We start from the raw sequence: 24,634 nt of genomic DNA on the forward strand, positions 1-24,634 counted from the left end.
CCAACATATGTCAAATAACAGTGTAGTAGTGCAGCGATAGCATTGTTGTCTCACAGCATGAGGTTCTCCAGTTTGATTCTCAGCTGGAGTGCCTTCTGTGTGGAGTCTGCATGTGCTTTCTGCATTCATGTGGGTTTCTTCCAGGTGCTCCAGTTTCCTCCCATGTTTCAAAGACATGCATCTGGAGCATTTCTCCCCGGGCTTCCATTGAAAATTGGCTTTGTTCCAAGTCGGATTTTCCTGGCAAACAAATGTTAAATAAATAATTGCAGTGCAATACCCAGATTACGGTTTAAACTTGTGTTCTGCTGATATAAATTGCACTCAGTAAATGAACAGCTTTTAAGTTAACAGAAGTCCTAGACAGCTATCCATGTGTGCAGCATTTGAAGCAACATTAACCAAGAAAGTTTAAAAAGAGATGTTCATAGGTTCATAGGTGTGTACTAGGCTAATGGCCCTGGAGCCTTTACAAGCCTAGCCCCCAAAAAAATTGCTCAGGCATGGTGCCACCCGATGTTAGTTCACAGTGCTCCTATCCAGTAGGGCAACTGGAATGATCCCTGGAGAGAACTTTCTGTTACCTATCCACTCGTCAAGATTTCTCTTGAAGAGAGACAGGGAGATGCTCTGCCTGACATGAATGGGAAGCTTATTCCAGAGTATCGGCAGTCTATGAGAAATGAACCTGTCCCTCCAGCATGTTCTGTTAATTGTGGTAATGAGGTTGTGCTCTCTGAAGCATGTGCCGTGGAGGGGTTGGGATTTCTTTAGGTGTAGAATTTCAAGTAGGGCTGGGTCGGACATGGCTGCGTAAATCAAGCAGAGATCACCTTTAAGTAGATGATAAGAGACTGAGAACAACTGACGTTTCTTGAGTCTGTCCATGTAGGACATGTGTTTAAGCCCTAGGATCCTTTTTGTGAGGTACTTTTGTGGTCTCTCCAGCTGTTGTAGGTGTCTGGTCAAGTACATGCCAAATGGGGGGTTATATTCAATAATTGGTCTAATGGGGTCTATATCATTACTTCAATCATTCATTTACTTGAGTCCCTAAAGGCTGACACCAAAATATCAAACCGCAAGTACACTGAACGTGAAAAAAAGCGAAATTCAAAATATCGAATTTCCATAGTTGGCCAACTCGCCTACTGCTGTGTACTGCCTACCCAAACAAAGTAATCTAAACTTCACCCTTGTGAACATTCACCCATGTATCCCCTGTGCTAATTAAATCTGCATAACACACAAATGTATGTGAATGTGAACAAACAACACCCAAGTACTGAAAAAGTTTAATTTATGTAGTAAGTTCAAACTGTCAACTGTATGTTACACTTTCAACAGTAGAGCTATCGCTCAAAGGAATTCACCCGCAGAGTACTCATTCCTTTTCCTGAGCACTGCTTGCATACGAGCCTGCTTTTCAACACTACTATGCTTTTTAGGTGAAAGCGAGCAACCAGACTGCAGTTGTAATCTGATCTCATTAACCCTGTTCTGCTCATGCACTAGAACACTCAGAACAGCTGGGATGTCTGAAATACGCCTACCTAAAAGACATCTAACATGGCAATGCCATCCCTCAACATAGTTAATTGTACATGAAAGGGACAGATCATTTAGAGAGTAAACATTCCAAAATGCAATAGGAAACACTGGAGGAAATTGTGACACATTTGCAGACCTAGTGCTTTATTTACTTACACGTCCCAGAACATACACCTCTGCAAAATAAGACAACAACTGCTTCCCTTCAACAGGAAATGTCTCACACAAAGCATTAAATGCAGGAACAACCTCATCCTCCTGAATGAAAGAAAGAGCAATTAGCTTTTTCGCATACAACTGAAAATGTACACACTTGCCATACAAAGTAGCCAATCCTAGAGACTGCACCTTTCGCCAAACAGCCTGTGAGAAATGAAACAGACACCCTTTAGATGTTACCTGATGGAAATTATGTCTAACGCTTTTCATAGCTGCCATTTCAAAGTCACATAAAATAAATTCTACTCTAGCCACTAGATCAAGAGATGACATCAGCTCATGCACACACTCCCATAAATAGTTGTATGTCTTGTACGATTTTTTTGACATTAAGCAATACACCAATGGCACACATTTAGTACTTTCTCCAACTGAAATCAACCCATGCACACTATACAGTTGCCGACACAGCTGACCTTTTGTGAGAAAGACTCCAACCATTAACCATAACTTACATGTGCATAAATCCTATAAATTCTCCTTCGTACTGAACACTAACACATGAATATTGGCATTAAGGTCTACCTTACGCTTTTGTATAAAGCAACCTTCCTTTAATACACACTAAGTAGCATTCACTTCATTTAAAGGGGTTGATACCACTTTATAGGTAAGCATCTTCCTACATCGCACACAATTTACTTGTTGCAGCATGGAATGCCTAGAAGGCAAGTTTAAGGTACTCTCTACTGAAGTGCTAGCAATAATGTCATCCACTACTAATGCTGGTGCAGCCCTACTTAACTGGGTGTCTCTTTGAGTTGGTGACAAGCAATATAATGCTCTACTTCGGCAGCATCTGGTAGATGGGCATGACATACTGACTTTAACAACAATTCCCCATCTACCTGCTTCATGGTGATTGCCCGACCCTTGCACTTACTTGCAGCGCCAGTATTTCCTATCTTTGCTAGTTTTCTCTAATGTATAGAGATACCCCATCTAAATGCAGCATTTCCCTATTCTTCTGCGATGTTACAGTCCTATAGCGTGTACCTAGACTACCAGGAGGTACAGCAGGAGCACTAGCCATTTCTGACAATGACACATAGTCGAACGTATACAACTTAAGTATTACTATCTTAATTTATAGCAAAACCTGCAAACACATACAACTTAAACAGGTTTCTATTGGGCTACACAAATATATTACTATATATACACTTCACTTAACCCTACTTCTAACCCTAAGGTCAGTATCTATTGCATATGTAGGTTAAATGTATTACTATAGATGCACTTACCTTAACCCTACTTATAACCCTAAGGTCAGTATCTATTGTACATGTACGCTGGTTTTCTATACAGGATAAGGGAATCTCCTACTGATGTTTTACCTTAGTAAACATGATGTGGCCAACTATAGAAATGCGATATTGTGAATTTCATGGTTTTTAATGTTCGGTTAACTTGCGGTTCAATATTGTGGTGTCGGCCTTTAGGGATTCGAGTATCTGAACATTCTAAATAATGATATGGACCCATCTAATGAGGGACGAGTAGAGAGGGATGATGACCTCTTTCTTCCTGGATGTGAAACCTTTGGTTATAAGATGTACCACCTAGAAGGACTTTCTGACCACAGTGACAATGTGGTAGTCGAAGGTGAGGTGGTTGTCAACCTGGGTACCCAGATCTGTTATGGCCCCTTCAGTGTTCAGTGGGATCCCATCAATGTGGTAATTCATGGGAACTGAGTTTTTCCAAAGGGGATGATAACACATTTTTTGGTGTTAAGCTTCAGGCCATGGTTCTGACACCAGTCATTGGTCTCAGAGAGACCCTTTTGTAATATGTCTCCATCACTTGGGGAGTTGGTAATGACTCCTAGCTTACAGTCATCAATGAACTTGGTCAGCCAGAGTCCTTTTGTGTTGGCCTGTACTTCTGAGGAGAGGGCCCAGTACCAGTTGGCCAAACAGGAGAGGGCCCAGTTCAGAGCCCTGTGGGACTCCACTCATGACTTGTTGACAGTCTGACTTGGAATCCGCAACTTTCACTCTGTGGGTTCTGTCTGTAAGCCAGTTTGCAACCCACCTAGTGATGTAAGGATTGATGCCTAGTTTGGTGAGTTTATCAATGATACCTGAGTGTGGAATGGTATCAAAGGCCTTGGTCAGATCGAGATATGCTGAGTGCACTGCCTTAACCTCATCCACAGCCTTGGTGACTACCTCAAAGAAGTCAACCAGGTTCAGCAGGCAGAATCTCCTCTTGACAAAGCCAAACTGTGTGGGGTCAGGAGTTTGGAGATTGTCTATATCTTTGTTAAGCAGGTCCATGGTGATGTGCTCCATAGCTGTGCATACCAGACTTAGGCTAATGGGCGATAGTTCCCAGGGTCTGTTGCCGCTCCCCCTTTATGGAGCGGGGTGACTGTAGCAGTGCACCATTGATTAGGGACATAGCCTGAGGTAAGGCTGTGATTGAACAGGGCACACACATGTGGTGCCAGTTCATTTTGTAGCTCATGTAGGATCCAGACAGGAACATTGTCAAGTCCCATGGACGCTGTATTCTTGGCTTTAGACAATGCACCTTTTAACAGTGCCAGAGAAATGGTGAGTACCAGGCTTTCTTCTGATATTGTGATAGGACCCTTGGGGGGGAGAGAGGGGTAAATTTGGCACTGAATCTGTCAGCCAGTATGTTGGCTATATCTGTCGGCTCATTATAGGAGGTGCCATTCTGCAATACCTCAGAGCAAATCTGGGTATTGCCTTTGAGGTTTATGATATAGCTATAGAAGGCTTTCTGGTTGTTTTTGGTGTGAGCTGCAATTCTGCCTTCATAGCTGGCCTTAGAGGATTTGATAAGGGATCTCAGCTTTTTGTTGAGATTGTTAAGGGAGGTTTTCCAGTCTTGTGAATTCATCATTTTCTGCAACTGTTTCTTCCTTCTGTTGTAGAGTTTCTTGATGGCTGGGGACCACCAGATTGGCTTCCTTTTTATGGAGGAGAGCATCTTAGTTCAATTTGGTTTAGCAAGGTCCATGCATTTGTGTACATGCTCATACATTGCACTGGTGTATGATTCAGCAATCATGCAGCTATTTTCCATTGGCATGGGGGCCGAGAAGTTAGACAATTGTGTTTTTAGGAGCCCAAAGTCTGCTTTAGAGACGTTTTTCAAGGTGGTCACTTTAGCAGGGGGTGTAGGTGAGATGGAGATTTCCATAGTGATCAGTTTGTGGTCAGATTTAACCAGGGAGAAATTGACTATAGGTGTGGAACAATGGCATCCCATGTTGGTGATAACCAGGTCGAGGATGTTGCTTCCTCTAGTGGAGGTCAGAATGAGTTGGTCCAGAGCATTAAAACTGATAAATTCCAGAAAGTGTTGGGTCTGTACATTGGTACTTGAATCATTTTCCCAGTTGATTGATGGGTAGTTGAAGTCACCCAGTATGAGTGTATTGGAATGGACCTTGATAGATCCCAGGGTGCTTAGGAAGTTGGAGTGAGAGTCTAAGGACATGTTTGGGGTTCTGTAGCAGGCTATGACTTGCATTGCTGTCTTATCCAGTGTTAGTTGTACCTCAAGTATCTCGGCTGCATTATGCTGCACTACCAATCTAGAGGTGTGTGTGTATCCTTTAAGAATATGGAGACACCGCCACCTTTGAAGCTTACGGTCATATTCTGGGGGCAAAAAGTATAAAATGAGTTGTAGCCTAGGAGCGCAGAGGTGCTTTCTGCCTCTTTAAACCAAGTCTCTGTTACAGCACAGATGTCGACATTCTCCATTTTGAGGAGAACTTCGAGCGAGTGCATCTTGAGATTTAGACTTCTAGCACTGAGCAGCATGACCCTCAGATTGCGTTTGTTTGTAGCTGTTATGGTGGAATTTTGGTCTTTGGAACACTGCCTAAAAAAAGACACTATAGGGATGGCAAGAGCCTTAGCCAGTACCCAGAATCCCAGGGGTGACAGATGCAGGCCATCTCTGGCAAAGCATCGAGTTCTGTCGATCATGACATCCCAGGCAGACAGATACTGGATCCCCTTAGAATGACACCAGAAACTTAGCCAATTGTTGAAGTCAATCATTTTCTGCTTGTACTGTGGTATCATTCTGGGTGATGGTAGAATACTGCTCAGGGCTAGGGTCATACCTGCCTCGGGCATATAATCCAAGAGTTCCATCACATCTCTTTTCATGTAGTCCAGGGAGGTACGTCTCAGGTCATTCACACCCACATGGACAATGACTGAGTCATACCTGTACTTGTTGTGGAGTGACCTGAGTGCATGTGTTGTATGGCGCATCCTGGCACCTGCTAGACAACTGACTGTCACCTATTCCTTGTTCAGTGTAGTGAGTGGGATATCAGTGTACCTTAAAATTGAGTCTCCTATGATTAGTACATTGGGCAAAGTGTTTTACCTTAAGGGCTTGGGTTGAGGGGGCACTTTATGGTGGTGAGCTATGTGTTCTGGGGCTGATGTAGTGTTGTGCTGGTTGAGTGCATTTCTGTCTCAGGGGTCTCTGTTTGGATAAATTGTTATTGAGATCCTCCATGAAGATGGGTGTATGGTTTGTGTTTCTATGTGTGGGTTGTGATGGTTGGTGTTTTGGAGGGCTGTGTACTCTATGTAGTGAGTTGTAGGTGTTGACCTTCTCCTCTTTACCAGCTAGTCCAGTCTTGGTTGGAGCATACACTGCTTCCAGTTTGGTGATATAAGTGCATATATCATAGGTATGAGTGTTGGGAGGTAAGAGGAGGGGGTTGTCCGTGTACATTAGACAGTTGCCACACAGTCTCAGTACCACTGTCTGGTGTTTCTTGGTGTATATTTGGACCTTGGTTACATGCTTTATCAGTTTCAGACACTGTCTCAGAATGCCCAAGTGCACCAGGTTAGCAGGAGAAACCACAGGAAATTGCCCTACAATCTTACCAGGAGGGGTGGTCATTACTAATAAGTACTGGTGCTGTTACTACATAGGAACAGCTAGTGCTGATAGCACCTAAGTGTGCTACAATAAATGCTACAAAAGCCTGTTAAAGTGCTAGCTGATTATGCTAACTGAAGTGCAAGAAGTAAAAGAACAAGCACGTTCTAAGGGGAAAATTGAAGAGCAGACTTTCTGGCACCGGTAATAGTTTACCTCAGCTGAGCACTGCTGCACAATGCTCAAACACAGGCTTTTAAATCAGAAAGTTGAAAGGGATGAAAAAAATGCCCAAACGGCCAATAAACTACAATTTCCGGACCAGAAACCACTCCTCTTGTGGTAGATAGACTGCCTAGTGCTTATCACTCCCATTGATAAGCTAGAAGGCTTCCCTCCAACACAGAAAGGTCTGGGGGGCTCAGAAACTTACAAAACAGTCCTGGATACAGCAAATCTATATCTGGACTAGACTAGTTACAGGAAGGCAGGAAACAAGTTTAGAACTTTTTTTTGTCAGAAAAGCAGTTAGAACAGTAGCAAATACACTTTAAATACAGTACAAGCTAGCACACTTGAATGGGTAGCAATATTAAGGCAAATACAGTTTAAATAAATGCAGATAAATTTAGAAAAAATGACAAAAAACAAATGCAGAGAGCAGTAAATTATGAACAAATCAAAATGGAGGCACTTAGAGTATCTCTTTTCTCCTTCCTGTTGCTCTTGTAGTCTGCGGGATGCCAAAACTTGATCCGCTGAGCTTAAACAAGTGCAAACCCATGTAAACATGGGCTTTTTAAAACAGAAAGTTGAAAGAGATGGAAAAACTGCCCAAATGGCCAATAAATTACAATTTCTGGGCCAGAAACCACTCCTCTTGTGGTAGATAGGCTACCTAGTGCTTACCACTCCCACTGATAAGCTAGAAGGCTTTAATAATTAATTTATCTTTGAAGTTGCTTTGATAATTACTTCTTTCATAGACAGTGCTCAGTCTCCTGAGCTCATTGTTGAGGGTTCTAATCCTACACTAGACAGAGCTATGCATGTGTGTAAAATCACGATTTGACACAACAGGAATCAACAAAAGTTCTAAAGGAGATGGTGGTCTGAAATATTAAAATAAAATGGTCAGTCTTCCTGTAGTCACTGCTTGTGGGTTCTACTCCCATGGCAGCCAACTGAGAAATGCCCAGCTGTCTAGTGCAGTTAGCATACATAAACATACCTATCAATTGTCATGATTTTTGCAGAATGTAATAACTCCTGTCCCATATGTGTGGTCCTTTGATTTTCAGATATATGACATTACTTGGAAAAGGATTTAATGGCAAATCTGTTATCACAACACAGTGCTACTAATGTATGAGCACACTGTGTAAAAATGTTCCTTGTTGATGTGTCTTTGTACCACCATTTTGTATGGCTTGGCCCTTAATGTCCCATGCTAACTGTTTGAGAGCTATGTACATACAACATAATATATAGGTTCATAGGTTCATAGGTTGGTACTAGGCTATCGGCCCTAGGGCCTATACAAGCCTAGCCATAGCAATTCCCCTGGCTATTTCTTCCCACACTATTTACTTCCCTGGACCCCTGTCTAGCAGGGCAACTGACATGATCCCCAGGGTGAATTTCATTTCTCCCATCCAGTCATCAAGGTTCCTTTTGAAGAGGGCCAAAGAGGCGTTCTGTGTGACATGTATGGGCAGTCTATTCCAGAGTCTGGGGAGTCTGTGGGTCAGGAACCTATTCCTCCACCATGTTTTGTTTATTGTGATGACAAGATTTAGATCCCTGGAGCATGTGGTTCTGAGGGATTGGGATTTTTTTATCTAACAGCTCTGGGTTTGACATGGCCTTGTATGTTAAGCAGAGATCGCCTTGGAGTAGACGATATGTGACAGAGTATAGCTGGAGTTTTTTAAGGTGGTCAGCATAGGGCATCTGCTTTAGGCCTGTGATTCTTTTAGTGAGGTATTTATGCGGCCTTTTCGGTTGTTGCAGATGTCTTGAGAGGTACATACCAAATGGGGCATTGTATTCTATAATGGATCTAATGAGGGATGAGTACAGTGGGACAATCACCTTTTTTCTGGATGAAACGCCCTTAGTGATGAGGTGTGCCACATAGAAGGATTTCCTGACTATTGTGGTGATGTGGTTATTGAAGGTGAGACCACTGTCCACCTGTGTCCCTAAGTCTCTTATCACATTTTCGGTGTTTGGTGTACTGCCACCTTTGTGATAATTCATGGGTACATGTTTTTTCCCAAAGGGGATAACTATACATTTCTAGGCATTGAGCTTGAGCCCATGGCTCTGTCACCAAACATCTGTTTCTGTAAGGCCCTTTTGTAGAGTATCCACATCATTTGGGGATTCAATAATGGCTCCCAGTTTGCAGTCATCTGCAAACTTTGTTAGCCAGAGTCCCTTAGTGTTGGCGTGTACTTCAGAGAAGTAGATGCCAAACAAGAGAGGTCCCAGGACTGAACCCTGAGGTTCTCCACTTATCACTTGTCTGGAGCTGGATTTTAGTCAGCTACTTTTACAGTGTGGGTTCTGTCAGTAAGCCAGTTGGCAACCCATCGAGTGACGTAGGGATTAATGCCCAGCTTAGTAAATTTATCTTTGATTCCAGAGTGGGGGATTGTGTCAAAGGCCTTGGCAAGGTCCAGATAGGCTGTGTGGACTGCCTTACCCTTGTCCACGGCTCCGGAGACTGATTTGAAGAAGTCAATAGGGTTCAGGAGACAAGATAGGCTCTTCACGAACCCAAACTGGGTAGAGTCCAGTGTTTTAAGGTTGCCAATGTCTTTGTTTATAAGTTACATGATAACACATTCCATGGCCTTGCAGGTCAGGCTCGTCAGACTGATGGGGCAGTAGTTCCCGGGATCCAAGGTGGATCCCCCCCTTGTGGAGTAGGATAACAGTAGCTCTGCTCCACTCAGTGGGCACGAAGCCTGAGGTGAGGGTATGATTAAACATGGCACTTAGATGAGGTGCCAGTTCATTTTGTAGTTCATGTAGTACCCAGCCCGAGATGTTATGTGGTCCCATGGATGCTGTATTCTTAGCTTTGGAGAGTGTGTTTTTTACCTGTGTGGCCGTTATTACTGGAATTTGACAATCTTCCAGTATTGAGATGGGCCATTTAGGGGGTGAGGGAGGGGTGAATTTGGCACTGAACTGATCTGCCAGGATATTGGCAATATCCTTGGGATCAGTGTATTTAATGCCATTCTGTTGTAGCTCAGAGCAGATCTGAGCATTACCATTTAGATTCTTGACATAGTTATAGAATGCCTTGTGGCTGTTTTTGGAATCCTTGGCAATTTTATTTTCGTAACTGGCTTTGGAGGATTTTATGAGGGATCTCAGGTTCTTACTGAGGCTGGTGAGGGAGTTTTTTGCATCCTGTGATTTTCCTCTTTTCTGCAACAGTTTCTTCCTTTTGTTGTAAAGTTTGTTTATGGCAGGGGACCACCAGATTGGCTTCCTTTTTTTGGAGGAGAGCATCTTGGTTCTATTTAGGATGGCACAATTCATGCATGAGTGGATGTGCTCGTCCAGTGCCTTAGTGTAGGACTCAGCAGTCAAACTTTCAGTTCCCATCTGCATGGGTGTCATGAAGTTTGAAACTTCTGACATGAGTAGCATGAAGTTGGCCTTGGACAAGTTTTTTATGGATGTTTCTTTACTGGGGGTGGGATGTGGATGTTAAGGGTAATTAGCTTATGGTCTGACCTGACCAACGAGGGGGTGAAAATAGGTTTGGAGCATCGATTTCCCATGTTGGTAATGACTAGGTCTATGATATTGGAGCTCCTGGTGGGACTATGGATTAGATGATCCAAGGCATTGGAATTTATGATTTCCAAAAAAACGTTGGGTAAAGGTGTTGGTGCACGAGTAGTTTTCCCAGTTAAGGTTCAAGGCTCCAGAGAGCACCCCAGCACTACCAGGTTATACCTCATACCATGTTTTTCGGCCCCAAAACTTGGACCGAACCACAAAAGGAGGGGGAGTATCAATATTCGTCAAAGATACCCACACCTCCAGGTTGGCGGCACAGCACGAAGCATCAGAGACTATCCATGTGCAACTAACAGTGGGTAAAACTGCCTTCCAGTTTATAGCCTGCTACAGACCACCCTCCCAAACCCAGGAACCCCACTCGGCCTTCCTGAGAACACTGGAAAATATGAAGGTCTCTCCAAACACCATTATATTGGGCGACTTCAACTACCCAAACATAGACTGGGAGCATTACTCTAGCTCCAACACCCTAGCCCAAAGGTTCCTAGAATTTATAAACTCAAATGCTATGGAACAACTTGTTACCACTCCCACAAGAGGGGAAAACATACTGGACCTGATCATCACCAACATGGTGACTCTATGCTCCAGACCAGAAGTGTATCCCTCACTGGTAAGATCAGACCATAAACTAATTTCACTAGATATTCACATCCTGACCCCAGCCCCTGCCCAGAAAACCACAGTGAAAAACAGCAAATTTCACACTTCTCAAAACTGAGGTGGAATCCTTCAAAGCCCCCGGGCCTGTGGAAAATATGGCCCAGACTGCAGAATCCTTTATAAGCGCATTCTATGAACACCTTCAGGAATGCAAGGATCATGCGATCCCAAACAAAACCAAGACCAATCCTCCAAAGGCAGGCGTCCTGTGTGGTGGACCCCAGCCATAAACAAACTATACAATAGAAGGAGGAAGCTACTACATGATAGAGCAAAATCCCAAAAAGGGAAGGCATCTCTGATCAGTATTAGCAAAAAACTATGGGCACTCATAAAATCGTCTAAGGCCAGCTTCGAGAGAAAAATTGCACAGGACACTAAGGATAATCACAAGGCTTTCTTTAGTTATGTTAGGAACCTGGGTGGGAATTCCCAGATATGCTCAGAATTAGTCCAAAATGACAAAAAATACACCGAACCCACAGACATAGCCAACATCCTAGCTGACAGGTTCAGCGCAAACTTCTCCCCCCCTTCCTCACCAAAAGAGCAAATATCTATCCCAGCAGAGTCCTGCCCCCCTGACATCTCAGATGCTCAGGTAAGAGCCGCCCTCTCCAAAGCAAAAAACACAGCATCAATGGGACCAGACGGTGTCCCAGGCTGCATCCTACATGAACTCCAAGAACTAAACCCAAACATAAAACTACTGTTCAATCTCAGCCTTACTACAGGATATGTACCTAAAGAGTGGCGTACAGCAACAGTGGTCCCTCTCCACAAAGATGGTGCCTCAACGGATCCTGGAAACTATCACCCCATAAGCCTGACTAGCTTGGTCTGCAAAGCTATAGAAAGGATCATCATGGACCTCATAAATAAAGATATTGGGGACCTACAGACTCTGGATCCTACCCAGTTCGGCTTTGTTAAGGGCAGATCCTGCCTCTTAAACCTGGTCAATTTCTTTGAAACAGTCACCAAGGCCATTGACGAGGGGAAGGTGGTCCACACAGCCTACCTGGACCTCGGAAAAGCCTTCGATACAATACCCCACTCGGACATTATAGATAAGCTCACCAGCTTAAATATAAACCCCTATGTCACTAGATGGGTTGCAAACTGGCTCAAGGACAGAACCCACATGGTTAGAATTGCTGGATCCACATCAGACTCCAAACCAGTTACAAGTGGCATCCCACAAGGCTCAGTCCTGGGACCTCTCTTGTTTGGTATATATTTCTCGGAGGTACAGGCCAACACGGAAGGACTGTGGCTGACCAAGTTTGCAGATGACTGCAAACTGGGCACCATAATCAACTCTCCAGCTGACACAAGCATCCTACAAAAGGGCCTCATAGAAACAGACAACTGGTGCCAGAGCAATGGCCTCAAGCTAAACACCAAAAAGTGTATAGTCATCCCCTTTGGCAAAAACAAAGTGCCCACAAATTACCACATAGATGGTATTCCATTAAGTTCAGAAGAAGTAATTAGGGACCTGGGGACCCAAGTTGATAGCAATCTCTCATTTGACAACCACGTGGCCAAAGTGGTTAGAAAAACATTTTATATAGCCCACCTAATCATGAAGGGATTCACATCTAGATCAGGGGAGGTCATTGTGCCTCTTTACTCATCCCTCATCAGGCCCATAATTGAGTACAATGCCTCTTTTGGGATGTACCTTACCAGACACCTGCAGCAACTGGAAAGACCCCAAAAGTACCTCACCAAGAGGATCAAAGGGCTCAAACAGATGCCATATGCTGCCCGGTTAAAGAAACTCCAGCTCTACTCAGTGGCATACCGCCTGCTCAGAGGCGACCTGTGCCTGATGTATAAAGCCATGTCCAACCCAGAATTAATGGACATGCTGCACCTCAGAAAATCCAAATCCCATCGAGCTATGCGCTTGAGAGACTTGAACCTCAGCACTGAAATAAATAGGACATGCTGGAGGGACAGATTCATAACCCAGAGGCTCTTCACTCTGGAATAAAATCCCAGTCCAGGTTAGGCAGAGTCCCTCATTGACTCTCTTCAAGAAGAATCTTGATGAGTGGATGGGAGATCATAGATTTACTCCGGGTATCACTTCTGTGTCACTGTTAGACAGAGGCACAGTATACTAACCTCGAAAAAGGGCATAGCAAAATTCATTTAAAATGGGTGGCGAAAGCCAAACACACTCTGGCTAGGCTTGTAAATGCCCTAGGGCAGATAGCCTAGTATGAACCTATGAACCTATAATGGCAGGGTAGTTGAAATCACCCAGTATTAGGGTGTTTGGTTGTATATTAATATTTTCCAGTATGTTTAGAAAGGTGTAGTGAGAATCTTAGGGAATGGTGGGGGAGCTGTAGCGAGCTACAGTTTGGATTGCAGTCTTAACTAGTGTTAGTTGCACCTGGAGAATTTCAGATGCATTGTGTTGGGCAACTAGCCTGGTGGTGTGAATATCCTTGGTTAATATGGACACTCCTCCACCTTTAGTGTTTCTATCCTGGTTTGGTAGCCAAAAAGTGTGGTAAGAGTTGTAGCCTGGTATTGCAGGGGTGCTCTCTGGAGCCTTGAATCAGGACTCAGTTAATGCACAGATATCCATGTTCTCCATTTTTAGGAGTGCCTCGAGAGAGTGCATTTTGAGGTTTAGACTTCTAGCATTGAGTAGCATTACCTTCAGATTTTGCATGCTTGTACCTGTTATGGTGGTGGTTTTGTCCTTTGAACTTTGCCTAAAAATGGCACTATACAATATAAGCAGTCACTATTATCACAAGTGAAACCTAACATATCTAGAAGTATGTACTAGTAGTCTGTGTAGTTAAATTTTTGTGAAGTTACTAATGTTTTTCTTTTCTCTCTCACCCCTTCTCGTCTTTTATTTATTAATTATATGTATTATTATCATTTAATATTATCATATTATTTGCTAGTATCTCTTATGTTGGTCTTATGTATAATTTAATATTGCTTTCCTGTTAAAAACTTACATTTTCATTATTTATTGTTGTGCTCCTCATTATATTATTTTTATGTTTTTTTCCAGTACTCATTATTGCTTTCTCTTATGTTATTAATTAAATCATTTTGGTATATGTTTATTTTTCCTTATGTTTATATTTAATTTACCACAGTCTGACAAGGTAGGCTGGTTCCCGGTGATCCACCTACCTTGGCTCTCCTGGACGAGGCACCAGGGCCCAGCATATCTGGACTGCAGCCTCGTGGTGCCCCCTCTGCTGCCCCTGCACTACCTGCTCCATCATGTAGTTCCACCCCAGAGGATGGGGGTGGTCCCCCCCTCTGGGAGTGGAAGTGGAAGGGGTGATTATGTCACCCACTATGAATTGCCAGGCATGGTGTGTGGGCTGCTGCGTCAAACTGTTGGTACATGTCTACACCGGATGGAGAGCATGCTGTCCATCTTGGTGAGGTATTCTGTCCCCAGGCACCGGTGTTGACCACTGCCTCCACAGGAGCAGTGAAGGTGTAGTGCTAACAGTCCCATGGGTGAGGACTTCAGTCACACTGCTACCGTGTCTGACATCCATGGGACTGGGATTCCACAACACCCTCCCCAACCAAGGTGTTCACCACCCTCATGTGTCCCACACCAACCCTATCTACTGTCTTGTCTGTCTTGTCTGTCTTGTCTGTCTTGTCTATCTGCAAAAGTTTCTTCACATTCCCAGCGTACTTCCCCCACACATATATATGTCCCTTCCCTAACATTCTACTCTAACCTTAACAAAAAAAAAAAAAAAAAAAAATGGGCACCACAAAAAAAAAAAAAATTGCTGCATGCACAGGTCTCCATTTCACACATGTCCACACTTAATTTGTTCCAGCTGGCTTGACAATGCAGTTATGATGTTGTCACCCCTCTCTCTGGTGGTGATAGTACAAATGCAGCTAAAAAACTGTTAAAGTGCACAGTTGTTGCTGATGAAAAAATGAATAGTTATGGTTCTTTCCTACACCCTTCCTGCACATACCTATTTGCCTTTCACTATGTTTTCTCCTGCTTGCACCCCATATCAACACTGTCCTATCTCCCAGTTTTACTTTTTTTTTTTTTTAATTTTTTGCACAATGCACAGCATTGTGCAGCATTCCTTAGCAATGCTAAATGGTGGTACATTGATATAAGTAGTTGAAAACATAGCAATCACGTTCAGAAATTACACTTGTCCTTATTTCAAACACAGGACCATTGCACCTAAAAATAGTGGATCAATCCGCCAAGCTACACATTCAGTTAATTAACACAGGTGTTTTAAGCAAAACATAATACTTGTTATTTTCCCATCAAGTGTGTTTAAGTAATGCTGTGTATTGTGCTGCATCGTGCAGATCTGCTAAGAAATTAATGGGAAAATGGGAGTGTAACTGGGACTCTGGCATAGAAATACATCACTATAAAGCCAGACGCATAATAATAGATGTAAGTGTGGTATCTAACAGCAGGTAACTGTAATTATATTTACAACATTTAAAATAGAATTAATGGAAAAATGGGTGTTTAACTGGGACTCTGGTGGAGGAACACATCCCTATAAAGCTATACATATAATAATAGATGTAAATGAGGTCTGTAACAGCATATAAGTGTGCAATTATACCTACAAAATTTAAAATATAGCTGCTATAATAGTGACTCAGTAGCTTAGTCTGTAAAATACTTTGAAAACATTAATTCTTGGTCCACATGGTCCTGGGTTCAAATTCAGTGATGTTTAACACTTAAAATAAATGTATGTGTACATCACCATTATGAATTCTGATATGTATGACTGTCTCAACACCTGTTTATCCACCCAAAGCAGTACAGATGGAATGTCTGCTTTTCAATGATGGAAGTCAAAGGTCTACAGATATGAACACAGTTAACATATTCCTATTCCAATACTAGAAAGTGCATAGAGTGTCAGGTCATGCATTATTATGCAATCACAGAGGATTTTGAAGTAAGTAATTTAAATGAGGCCAGTAATATACTGCAGCACACAATGATATGCTACTGATATTACAAACAACCAGTGCTGCACAAGTAACATACACATATGGAGGTCGTGCTAGAAGCAAGGGTTGCCAGCACACATGTTCCAGATAACTGTCATAACATAACACATGACTATGGTTGACATAATGGTAAATGTACCCCCTACCTTGTTCTAGGACACAATAACCATGTTGCCTTTTACTCTGTTAATGATATATTTGGCTAACATACTTACCTTAAACACATAACTCAATTTCCTGTGAGATAGGTTCCCTCAATCAGGCTCTGGCTGAATACCAAGGCTGCCGCATGTCACACCGTTACTCATAAATGTTGTTGTCCTGCACATTTTGCAGCCTTTCTGACTATGCTCATTGCCTGCAATTGCATCAGCTGCATCCTGTAGCACACATATCTGTATGTATCAATTAGCTGCTACAAATATTCTCTCTGTGCCGACATAGCATCTTTACCCCAGTAATTTCCATGCCAATATATGAGAAAGGGGTTGGATTCTACATTGACACCTTATATCTTGTTAACTAGTTGCATTTGTTTGACTGATTATACTGAAAATCAGCTGTGTATGCTGCAGTTATCATTCCTGAACCACAGACTGGTTCAGAGGCAATCACTTGCTAATGAGAACCATCTTAAAAAGGCAAACTCCTAGCTAGGGGAACCTTTGTGTATGAGAGATGCTGTCTATGGTGAGCTCATTGGCACAGCACATATATCTGTATCTTTCAAAAGAGGAATATTGTACTCCATCAGGTATGTAAACGTTTTTCCAACATGATGTATATGTTTGAATATATTTAGGTGGAATGGGGGATTACATCAGTAAGCCTTTCTTAGAACTGTGCAGATGACATTTCATTGATCTGCAGCTATGTAACACCTACAGAGGATGTAGAGTATGGCAAGGGTATAATGCTGTCTGTTTAACTAGATATACAGGTCTCCTGGATACTTCCTTTGTTAGCAGTTGTAATACTATACTGCTATTTGTTTGGCACTGTGTTTTATACTTATGTTATGGGGGGTCCTGTTATGGGCCACACTACAAGTGGACTCCTGTGTTGGGTGTGTGATCATATGTGAGTATCTGTCATGGCACAAACAGAATTATGTCACTATCCTATTTGGTTCCACACCCTTTGTATGTTAGGCACACTGTTGCATATGAGATGTGTAATCAAGTGGGGAATACAGATAGCCTTCCTTAATTGCTGTATCTGTACATACTGTAGACCCACATATGTGATCCTGATATGTGTTCTCATTTTTTTGTATTTCTTGTGATATCATGCAAGCTAGATGCCACCCACCTTTCACTGAGCCAGAAAACAACCTCATAATTGAGGGGTTAAGACAACATTACCAAGTCCTGCTGTCCAGAAGGGGGGGGGGTAGGCAAGAGTGACAAGCCTTGTGGAACAAAGTGGTGCATAACATAAATGCTGTGGGGCACCAGAATTGCACATATGAGCAGGTGCAACACGGTGCCACAGACATGATACACTCGGCATTCAGATGGGCAGCAGATGAGGCAGGTGATCGTCAGGTCACTCAACAGGTGATCGTCAGGTCACTCAAACACAATGTCACAGACATGATCCACTCAGCACTCAGATGGGCAGTGGATGTGGCAGGAGATCGTCAGGTCACTCATGGTGGGCTTGCAGCAGAACAAACTCTGTCACCATCGAAGAATTCCTGGTGAACCGTTCAACACGGGACATCTTCCAGGCATCCATCATAGAATATGTCGTGGATATTGGTGCCACCATTTCCACTCAAGAGGAGCTTCCAAATATGCTTAGTTGGATCAGCATTGTAATGCTTTAGCATTTAACGTGTCAGGGTGTACATAGATTTATGTGATCGTGGAACTCATAAACAAAGACATTGATAATCTCCAAACTCTGGACTCTACCCAGTTTGGATTTGTAAAAGGCAGATCATGTCTCCTAAACCTGATTGATTTCTTTGAAGCAGTCACCAAAGCCATAGATGAGGGTAAAATGGTTCACACAGCTTATCTAGATCTCACCAAGGCTTTCGACACCAACCCCCACTCTGGAATTATAGATAAGCTCACTAAACTAGGTATAAATCCCTATGTCACAAGATGGGTTGCCAACTGGCTCATGGACAGAACCCACACCGTGAAAGTAGCGAATTCCAAATCTGACATCAGACCAGTGACAAGTAGAGTACCACAGGGTTCAGTCCTGGGTCCTCTCCTGTTTGGTATCTACTTCTCTGAAGTGCAGGCCAACACAGAAGGTCTTTGGCTAGCAAAGTTTGCAGATGACTGCAAACTAGGAGCCATAATCGAAACTCCTAATGATGTGGACAAACTACAAAAGGGCCTCACTGAGACAGATAGCTGGTGTCAAAGTCATGGCCTGAAGCTCAATGCCAAAAAGTGTATTGTCATCCCCTTTGGTAAAAACTCTGTACCCATGAACTAACACATAGCTGGTAGTCTACTTAATGCTGAAAATGTGATAAGATACCTTGGGACACAGGTGGACAGTAGTCTCTCTTTTGATAATCACATCGCCACAGTGGTCAGGAAATCCTTCTACATGGCTCATCTCATCACAAAAGGATTCTCATCCAGAAAAAAAGAGGTCATTATTGCCCTCTACTCGACACTCATTAGTTAGACCCATTATAGAGTACAACGCCCCTTTTGGTATGTACCTTACAAGACATCTACAACAATTGGAAAGAAATTAAATTAAATTAAGACCTAAGGGTTGTATTTGGGTGTTAGATGTTACTTAGACATATAGTATAATTTGAAGATGATTGTTAGGGGGTGTGTTGCTTACACAATAATTGCAGGGAAATGTACATGGAATAGGATATAAGTGTGTTTCATTTTGTAATCTAACACACAAAAGTACATTTTTGCCCTGTATTTTGTGAACACAAATATATGAATACAAATGTGTATATAAAATTGTTATAAGAAGCTTTTGATGGGTTAGGAGTAGTGAATGTGGGGTCTAATGCCTTTTAACTTGCTGATATATGTATTATGTATTTTGTATACATATATTATATATATATATATATATATATATATATATATATATATATATATATATAGAATTTAATAATGAATAGTACTATTTTTATATTTTTCAAAGTCAAGGGAGTTAGATGAGTGATTGTGCTGTTTTATATTTAAAGTTTTTTAAAAATTTTTAAGTTAGTATTTTGGAATGTTTAATCAAGTGTTTTCTAATTAATAGCATGTCAATTGAATAATTGATGCTTGTAACTGCTTAAATATTTAAGCAGAGGAGAAGTGGATGTTCATTTTATTGTAGTCTGAAGAAGGTGGGGTAAATCTCCCTACCGAAAGCGCTCATTTAATAAATTGACTGTGCTCCGTTTTCTGGTACCAGTTCCTTCCTTATTTCACTTTTTGTGTTTGGAGTCCAGGTCTAAGTTTTTCATCTTTTTGCCAGTTTGTCATGTCGAGTGGAACGGGAGGAACGGAACAAAGCAGTGAGCACAATCGGACTGCTTCTCCAATTTTGTTTTCACAAAATGATTCCCTTGGTATTTCGGAGGGGAATCAGCAGCAAGTGAGGCAATCGGAGTCTAATTCAGTGAGTGACCTAACGATTTTGGTCAATCTACTTATGACTAAAGTAGATAATTTATCTCAAAAGTTTCAGGAACCTTTTGCAGGCAACACACGACCCTACTCTCAAATTACGCCAGTGCCTAATATTGGTCAGACGAGCGCTGGTACAGGAAGAGGCAATGTGCCTTCGAATGTGGAATATAATGCTATACAGAATGAACTAAGACAATAGCATGCTGGAAATGGTGCTAGCGGTGAAACCGGAGGTAATAATGCACCAATTGATGTTTCACAACGCCTCTCAACTATCCCCAGCTTGGCTACGATGTTGGCAAGAAAGGATTTTTTCAACAATGATAGTGCTCCAGCAGCGGACACCCAGGAAGAATGGGTGAGTTCATTTTCTGACAGCTTGAATATTTTTGACATCAAACAGTTCCGGTGCAGGAAACTACAACTGGAGGTCGCATACCTCCGGGAATGTATTGACAAGGGAATGGTTCCAAAGGGGTTGCGTCAGTGGCGTTACCCCGCTGGACTGACTGAGAACTCAGACTTCCATAAAGAACTTCTAGCCCAAATGCTATGGAACAACTAGTCACCATTCCCACAAGAGGAGAAAATATACTAGACCTGATCATCACAAACATGGGGACAAAATGCTCCACACCGGAAGTATATCCCTCATTGGTGAGATCAGACCATAAATTAATCTCATTGGAGATCCACATCCCCAGAAAAGACCAGAGTGAAGAACTTTACAAAAGCAAACATCACACTTCTTAAGACTGGAGTGGTATCCATCAAGGCCCCGAGCCAGTGGAAACCACAACCCACGCTGCTGAAACCCTTACAAATGCCTTCAGCACCTCCAGGAATGTATGGATCAAGCAATCCCTAATAAAATCAAGACCCTTTCCACCAAAGGCAGGCGCCCAGTCTGGTGGACCCCAGCCATAAACAAACTCTACAACAAGAGGAGAAAGCTACTACATGACAGAGCAAAATCCCTAAAAGGGAAGGCATCTCTGATCAATACTAGCAAAAATCTGCGATCACTCATAAAATCATCCAAGGCCAACTTTGAGAGAAAAATCGCTAATGACACAAAAGACAATCATAAGGCCTTCTTTAGCTATGTTAGAAACCTGGGTGGAAACTCCCAGATATGCTCAGAATTAGTCCAAAATGATAAAAAAATCACTGAACCCACAGACATTGCCAACATACTGGCAGACAGGTTCAGTGCAAATTTCTCCCAAAATGAGAAATATCTATCCCTCCAGAGTCTAGCCTCCCAAACATCTCAGATGCCCAGGTGAGAGCTGCTCTCTCTAAAGCACAAAACACAGCATCAATTGGTGCTACACGAACTCAATGAGGAACTAAACCCACACATAAGGCTGCTGTTTAATCTTAGCTTTAGTACAGGATACGTACCCAAAGAATGGCTTATGGCAACTGTGGTCCCACTCCACAAAGGCGGTGCTTCTACAGACCCTGGAAATTACCGCCCCATAAGCTTGACGAGCCTTGTCTGCAAAGCTATGGAGAGGATCATAATGGAACTCATAAATAAAGACATTGGGGACCTACAGACACTGGATCCTACCCAATTTGGCTTTGTCAAGGGCAGATGCTGCCTCTTGAACTTGGTCGACTTTTTCAAAACAGTCACTAAGGCCATTGATGAGGGTAAGGCAGTTCACACAGCCTACCTTGACCTAGCACACAATACCCCACTGGCATCATAGCAAAGCTCACCAGCTTAGATGTAAACCCATATGTCACAAGATGGGTTGCAAACTGGCTCAAGGACAGAACACACAGGGTTAGAGTTGCTGGTGCCATGTCAGACTCTAAGCCGGTCATGAGTGGTGTCCCACAGGGCTCAGTCCTGGGCCCCTCTTGCTCGGCATTTATTTTTCTGAAGTGCAGGCAAACATAGGGGGATTGTGGCTGACAAAATTTGCAGATGACTGCAAACTGGGCACCATAATTGACACTCCATCAGACACAGACATCCTCCAAAGAGGTCTCATAGAAATGGATAACTGGTGCCAGAGCCATGGCCTTAAGCTAAATGCCAAAAAATGTATAGTCATACCCTTTGGGAAAAACAAGGTAACCCCTAATTACCACATAGGTGGTAATCCATTAAACACAGAAGAAGTTATCAGAGACCTGGGGACCCAAGTTGACAGTAACCTCTCTTTGACACTCACATTGCCAAAGTGGTTAGGAAGACCTTCTGCATTGCCCACCTGATCATGAAGGGATTCACATCCAGATCAGGAGAGGTCATTGTACCCCTGTACTCTTCACTTATCAGACCAATGATTGAGGAATGTACCTTACCCGACACCTGCAGCAGTTGGAAAGACCCCAAAAGTTCCTCACCAAAAGGATAAAGGGGCTCAAACATATGTCATACGATGCCCGACTGAAGAAACTCCAGCTCTATTCAGTTCCATACAGTCTGCTCAGAAGTGATCTGTGCCTGACATACAAGGCCATGTCCAAATCGGAATTAAATGGACATGCTCCACCTCAAAAAATCCAAATCCACCAGAGCCACGAGAGCAAGAGACTTAAACCTCAACACGGATATAAATAGGACGTGCTGGAGGGACAGATTCATCACCCAGAGACTCCCTACACTATGGAACAGAATCCCAGTCCATGTGAGGCAGAGACCCTCACTGACTCTGTTCAAGAGAAATCTTGACGAGTGGATGGGAGTCATCTCTGTGTCACTGCTGGACAGAGGCACAGCAAACTAATGGGTATAGTATTCTCATCCTAAGGGGTGGTGAAAGCCACACACACTCTGGCTAGGCTTATAAATGCCCTAGGGCAGATAGCCTAGTATGAACCTATGAACCTATGAACCTATTTGATAGGTAGGGAATTGAATTTATGGAAGTTTTAATCAATTCTTACGTGATTGAAATTAACAGTTTGCAAGATGAACTTATTAAACTTGAAGCTTCATTACAACAACATGTTGATTTTCCGAGATATCGGTATGATTATCTCAGAATTCTATCAAGTATTGAAGCTTCGGTTTCTAAAATTTTGGCTAACAAAAAACGCAAAATTGAGAGAGACATCCTAGAATATAAAAATCATAAAGCATATCCCCTGCCTCCTTTGGGACAAGTTGCTGCCTGGAGAGTGCCTCAAATAAATGATAATCCTACAACTTCTCAGGACTTTCAGGGTAATGAAAGTGAAGGTGAAGTCACAGCTGTTCGGAGAAGTGAACGGATAAGGATTCATACTAATGTTAACAATAATTTCAATGGGGCATGCACTAATAATAATTTTAACAACAACTATAACTGTCCTGAAGAGGAATCCAGTAATGAGGGAAATGATGAGGGTTTTCACAGGCCCACTGTAACGAGGAACAACAAGAAGGAAGAGGGGCAATCAACGGAGACATTAGAATTGCCCCAAGTACATGATGGTCTTGACAATTTACCTTCTGCGGAGGGGCCCAGCATCCTTTGTAATGACAAAGGAGATTTCAAGATTTATAATTATACAGTATTAACTATAGACTCTAAGCTTGTTGATTTTTTTGCTAAGGGTTTATCCTTTGTTCCAGATAGGAAATGCAATCTTGTTAATATTATTATAGATTTGAAACTATTTGTACGCAAGCTGAATTTAGCATATACCCTAGGTAACATGCCCTCATTGCTTAACACGCACAGGGTCTCTAGTGTATTTAATCCCCCTGTAATTTCAACTTTAGACACATTTGAGAAAGTGTGTGAGTTGGACTTGAGGACAATGGCCTCTAACAGCAGTTTCCCTTTTAGAGGGAATAACCACATGGCTCAAAATGTTAATAACAGTGAGTTCGCATTCATTAAATTACTAAATGAATGCAATGTCAGGGTCATGGCACCTGACAAGGGTGGCGGGCTAATTTTTATGGATGAGTATTTCTAAGAAAGGAAAATGTTAGACTACCTGGACTCAGATACCTATGCGCCTTCAAGTATTAATGAGATCAATGTGGCTTATACCAAAATTAAGAATATTCTGGATGATTTATTCCTAGAAGGAAGCATTGATTATGACTTATTACAGTATTTAACCATGCCAGCCCCTAGGATTCCCACTATATTTGGCACACCTAAGATTCACAATGATCTTGTGAACCCCCCTTTTAGGCCAATTGTGGACGGAAGGGGGTCTATTACATATGCGTGTGCCAAATTAGTGGACAGTATTTTAAAGCCACTGTTGGAACACGAGGTTCAGATATGTAGAGATTCATGGGGTTTTCTTCAAAGTATGAGCAAAACTGCATATGAACCATCTCTGATCTTTTTAGTGGTTGACATAAAGGACCTTTATACGGTCATTCCACTCGACTTAGAAATATTATTAGAAGTAATTCTTAAAAACAACTTTCTTGTTTTTAATAATCAGTTCTTTCTTCAAACTATTGGCATAGCAATGGGTTCACCATGTGGGTGCACTTTTGCCAACAGTGTGTTGGCCTACTGGGAATCTGAACACCTGTTTCAAAATGCCTTGTATCAAGAACATGTCACTTGGTACACTAGGTACCAAGATGACATGTTCTTTCTTGACATCATTCCACTTTTTATAGAGAGTATCTCTGGAATGACACATTTTTTGGAGTTCACGTACTCTATTGGTATGAATGAAATTTCATTCTTGGATGTCAAAATTAGTAAAGATAATGAGTCGAATAAATTTAAATCAACAATCTTCAGGAAGCAGACCTTTTCTAACATATATTTACACTTCACTAGTTCGCATCCCCTTCATCAAAAAAGAAGTGTTGTTAAGGGACAATTTGTCCGAGC

This window comes from Protopterus annectens, chromosome 2.part1 (genome assembly GCF_019279795.1).
Source record: "Protopterus annectens isolate FY-2018-M chromosome 2.part1, PAN1.0, whole genome shotgun sequence".
In the NCBI taxonomy this organism is placed as follows: Eukaryota; Metazoa; Chordata; order Ceratodontiformes; family Protopteridae; genus Protopterus; species Protopterus annectens.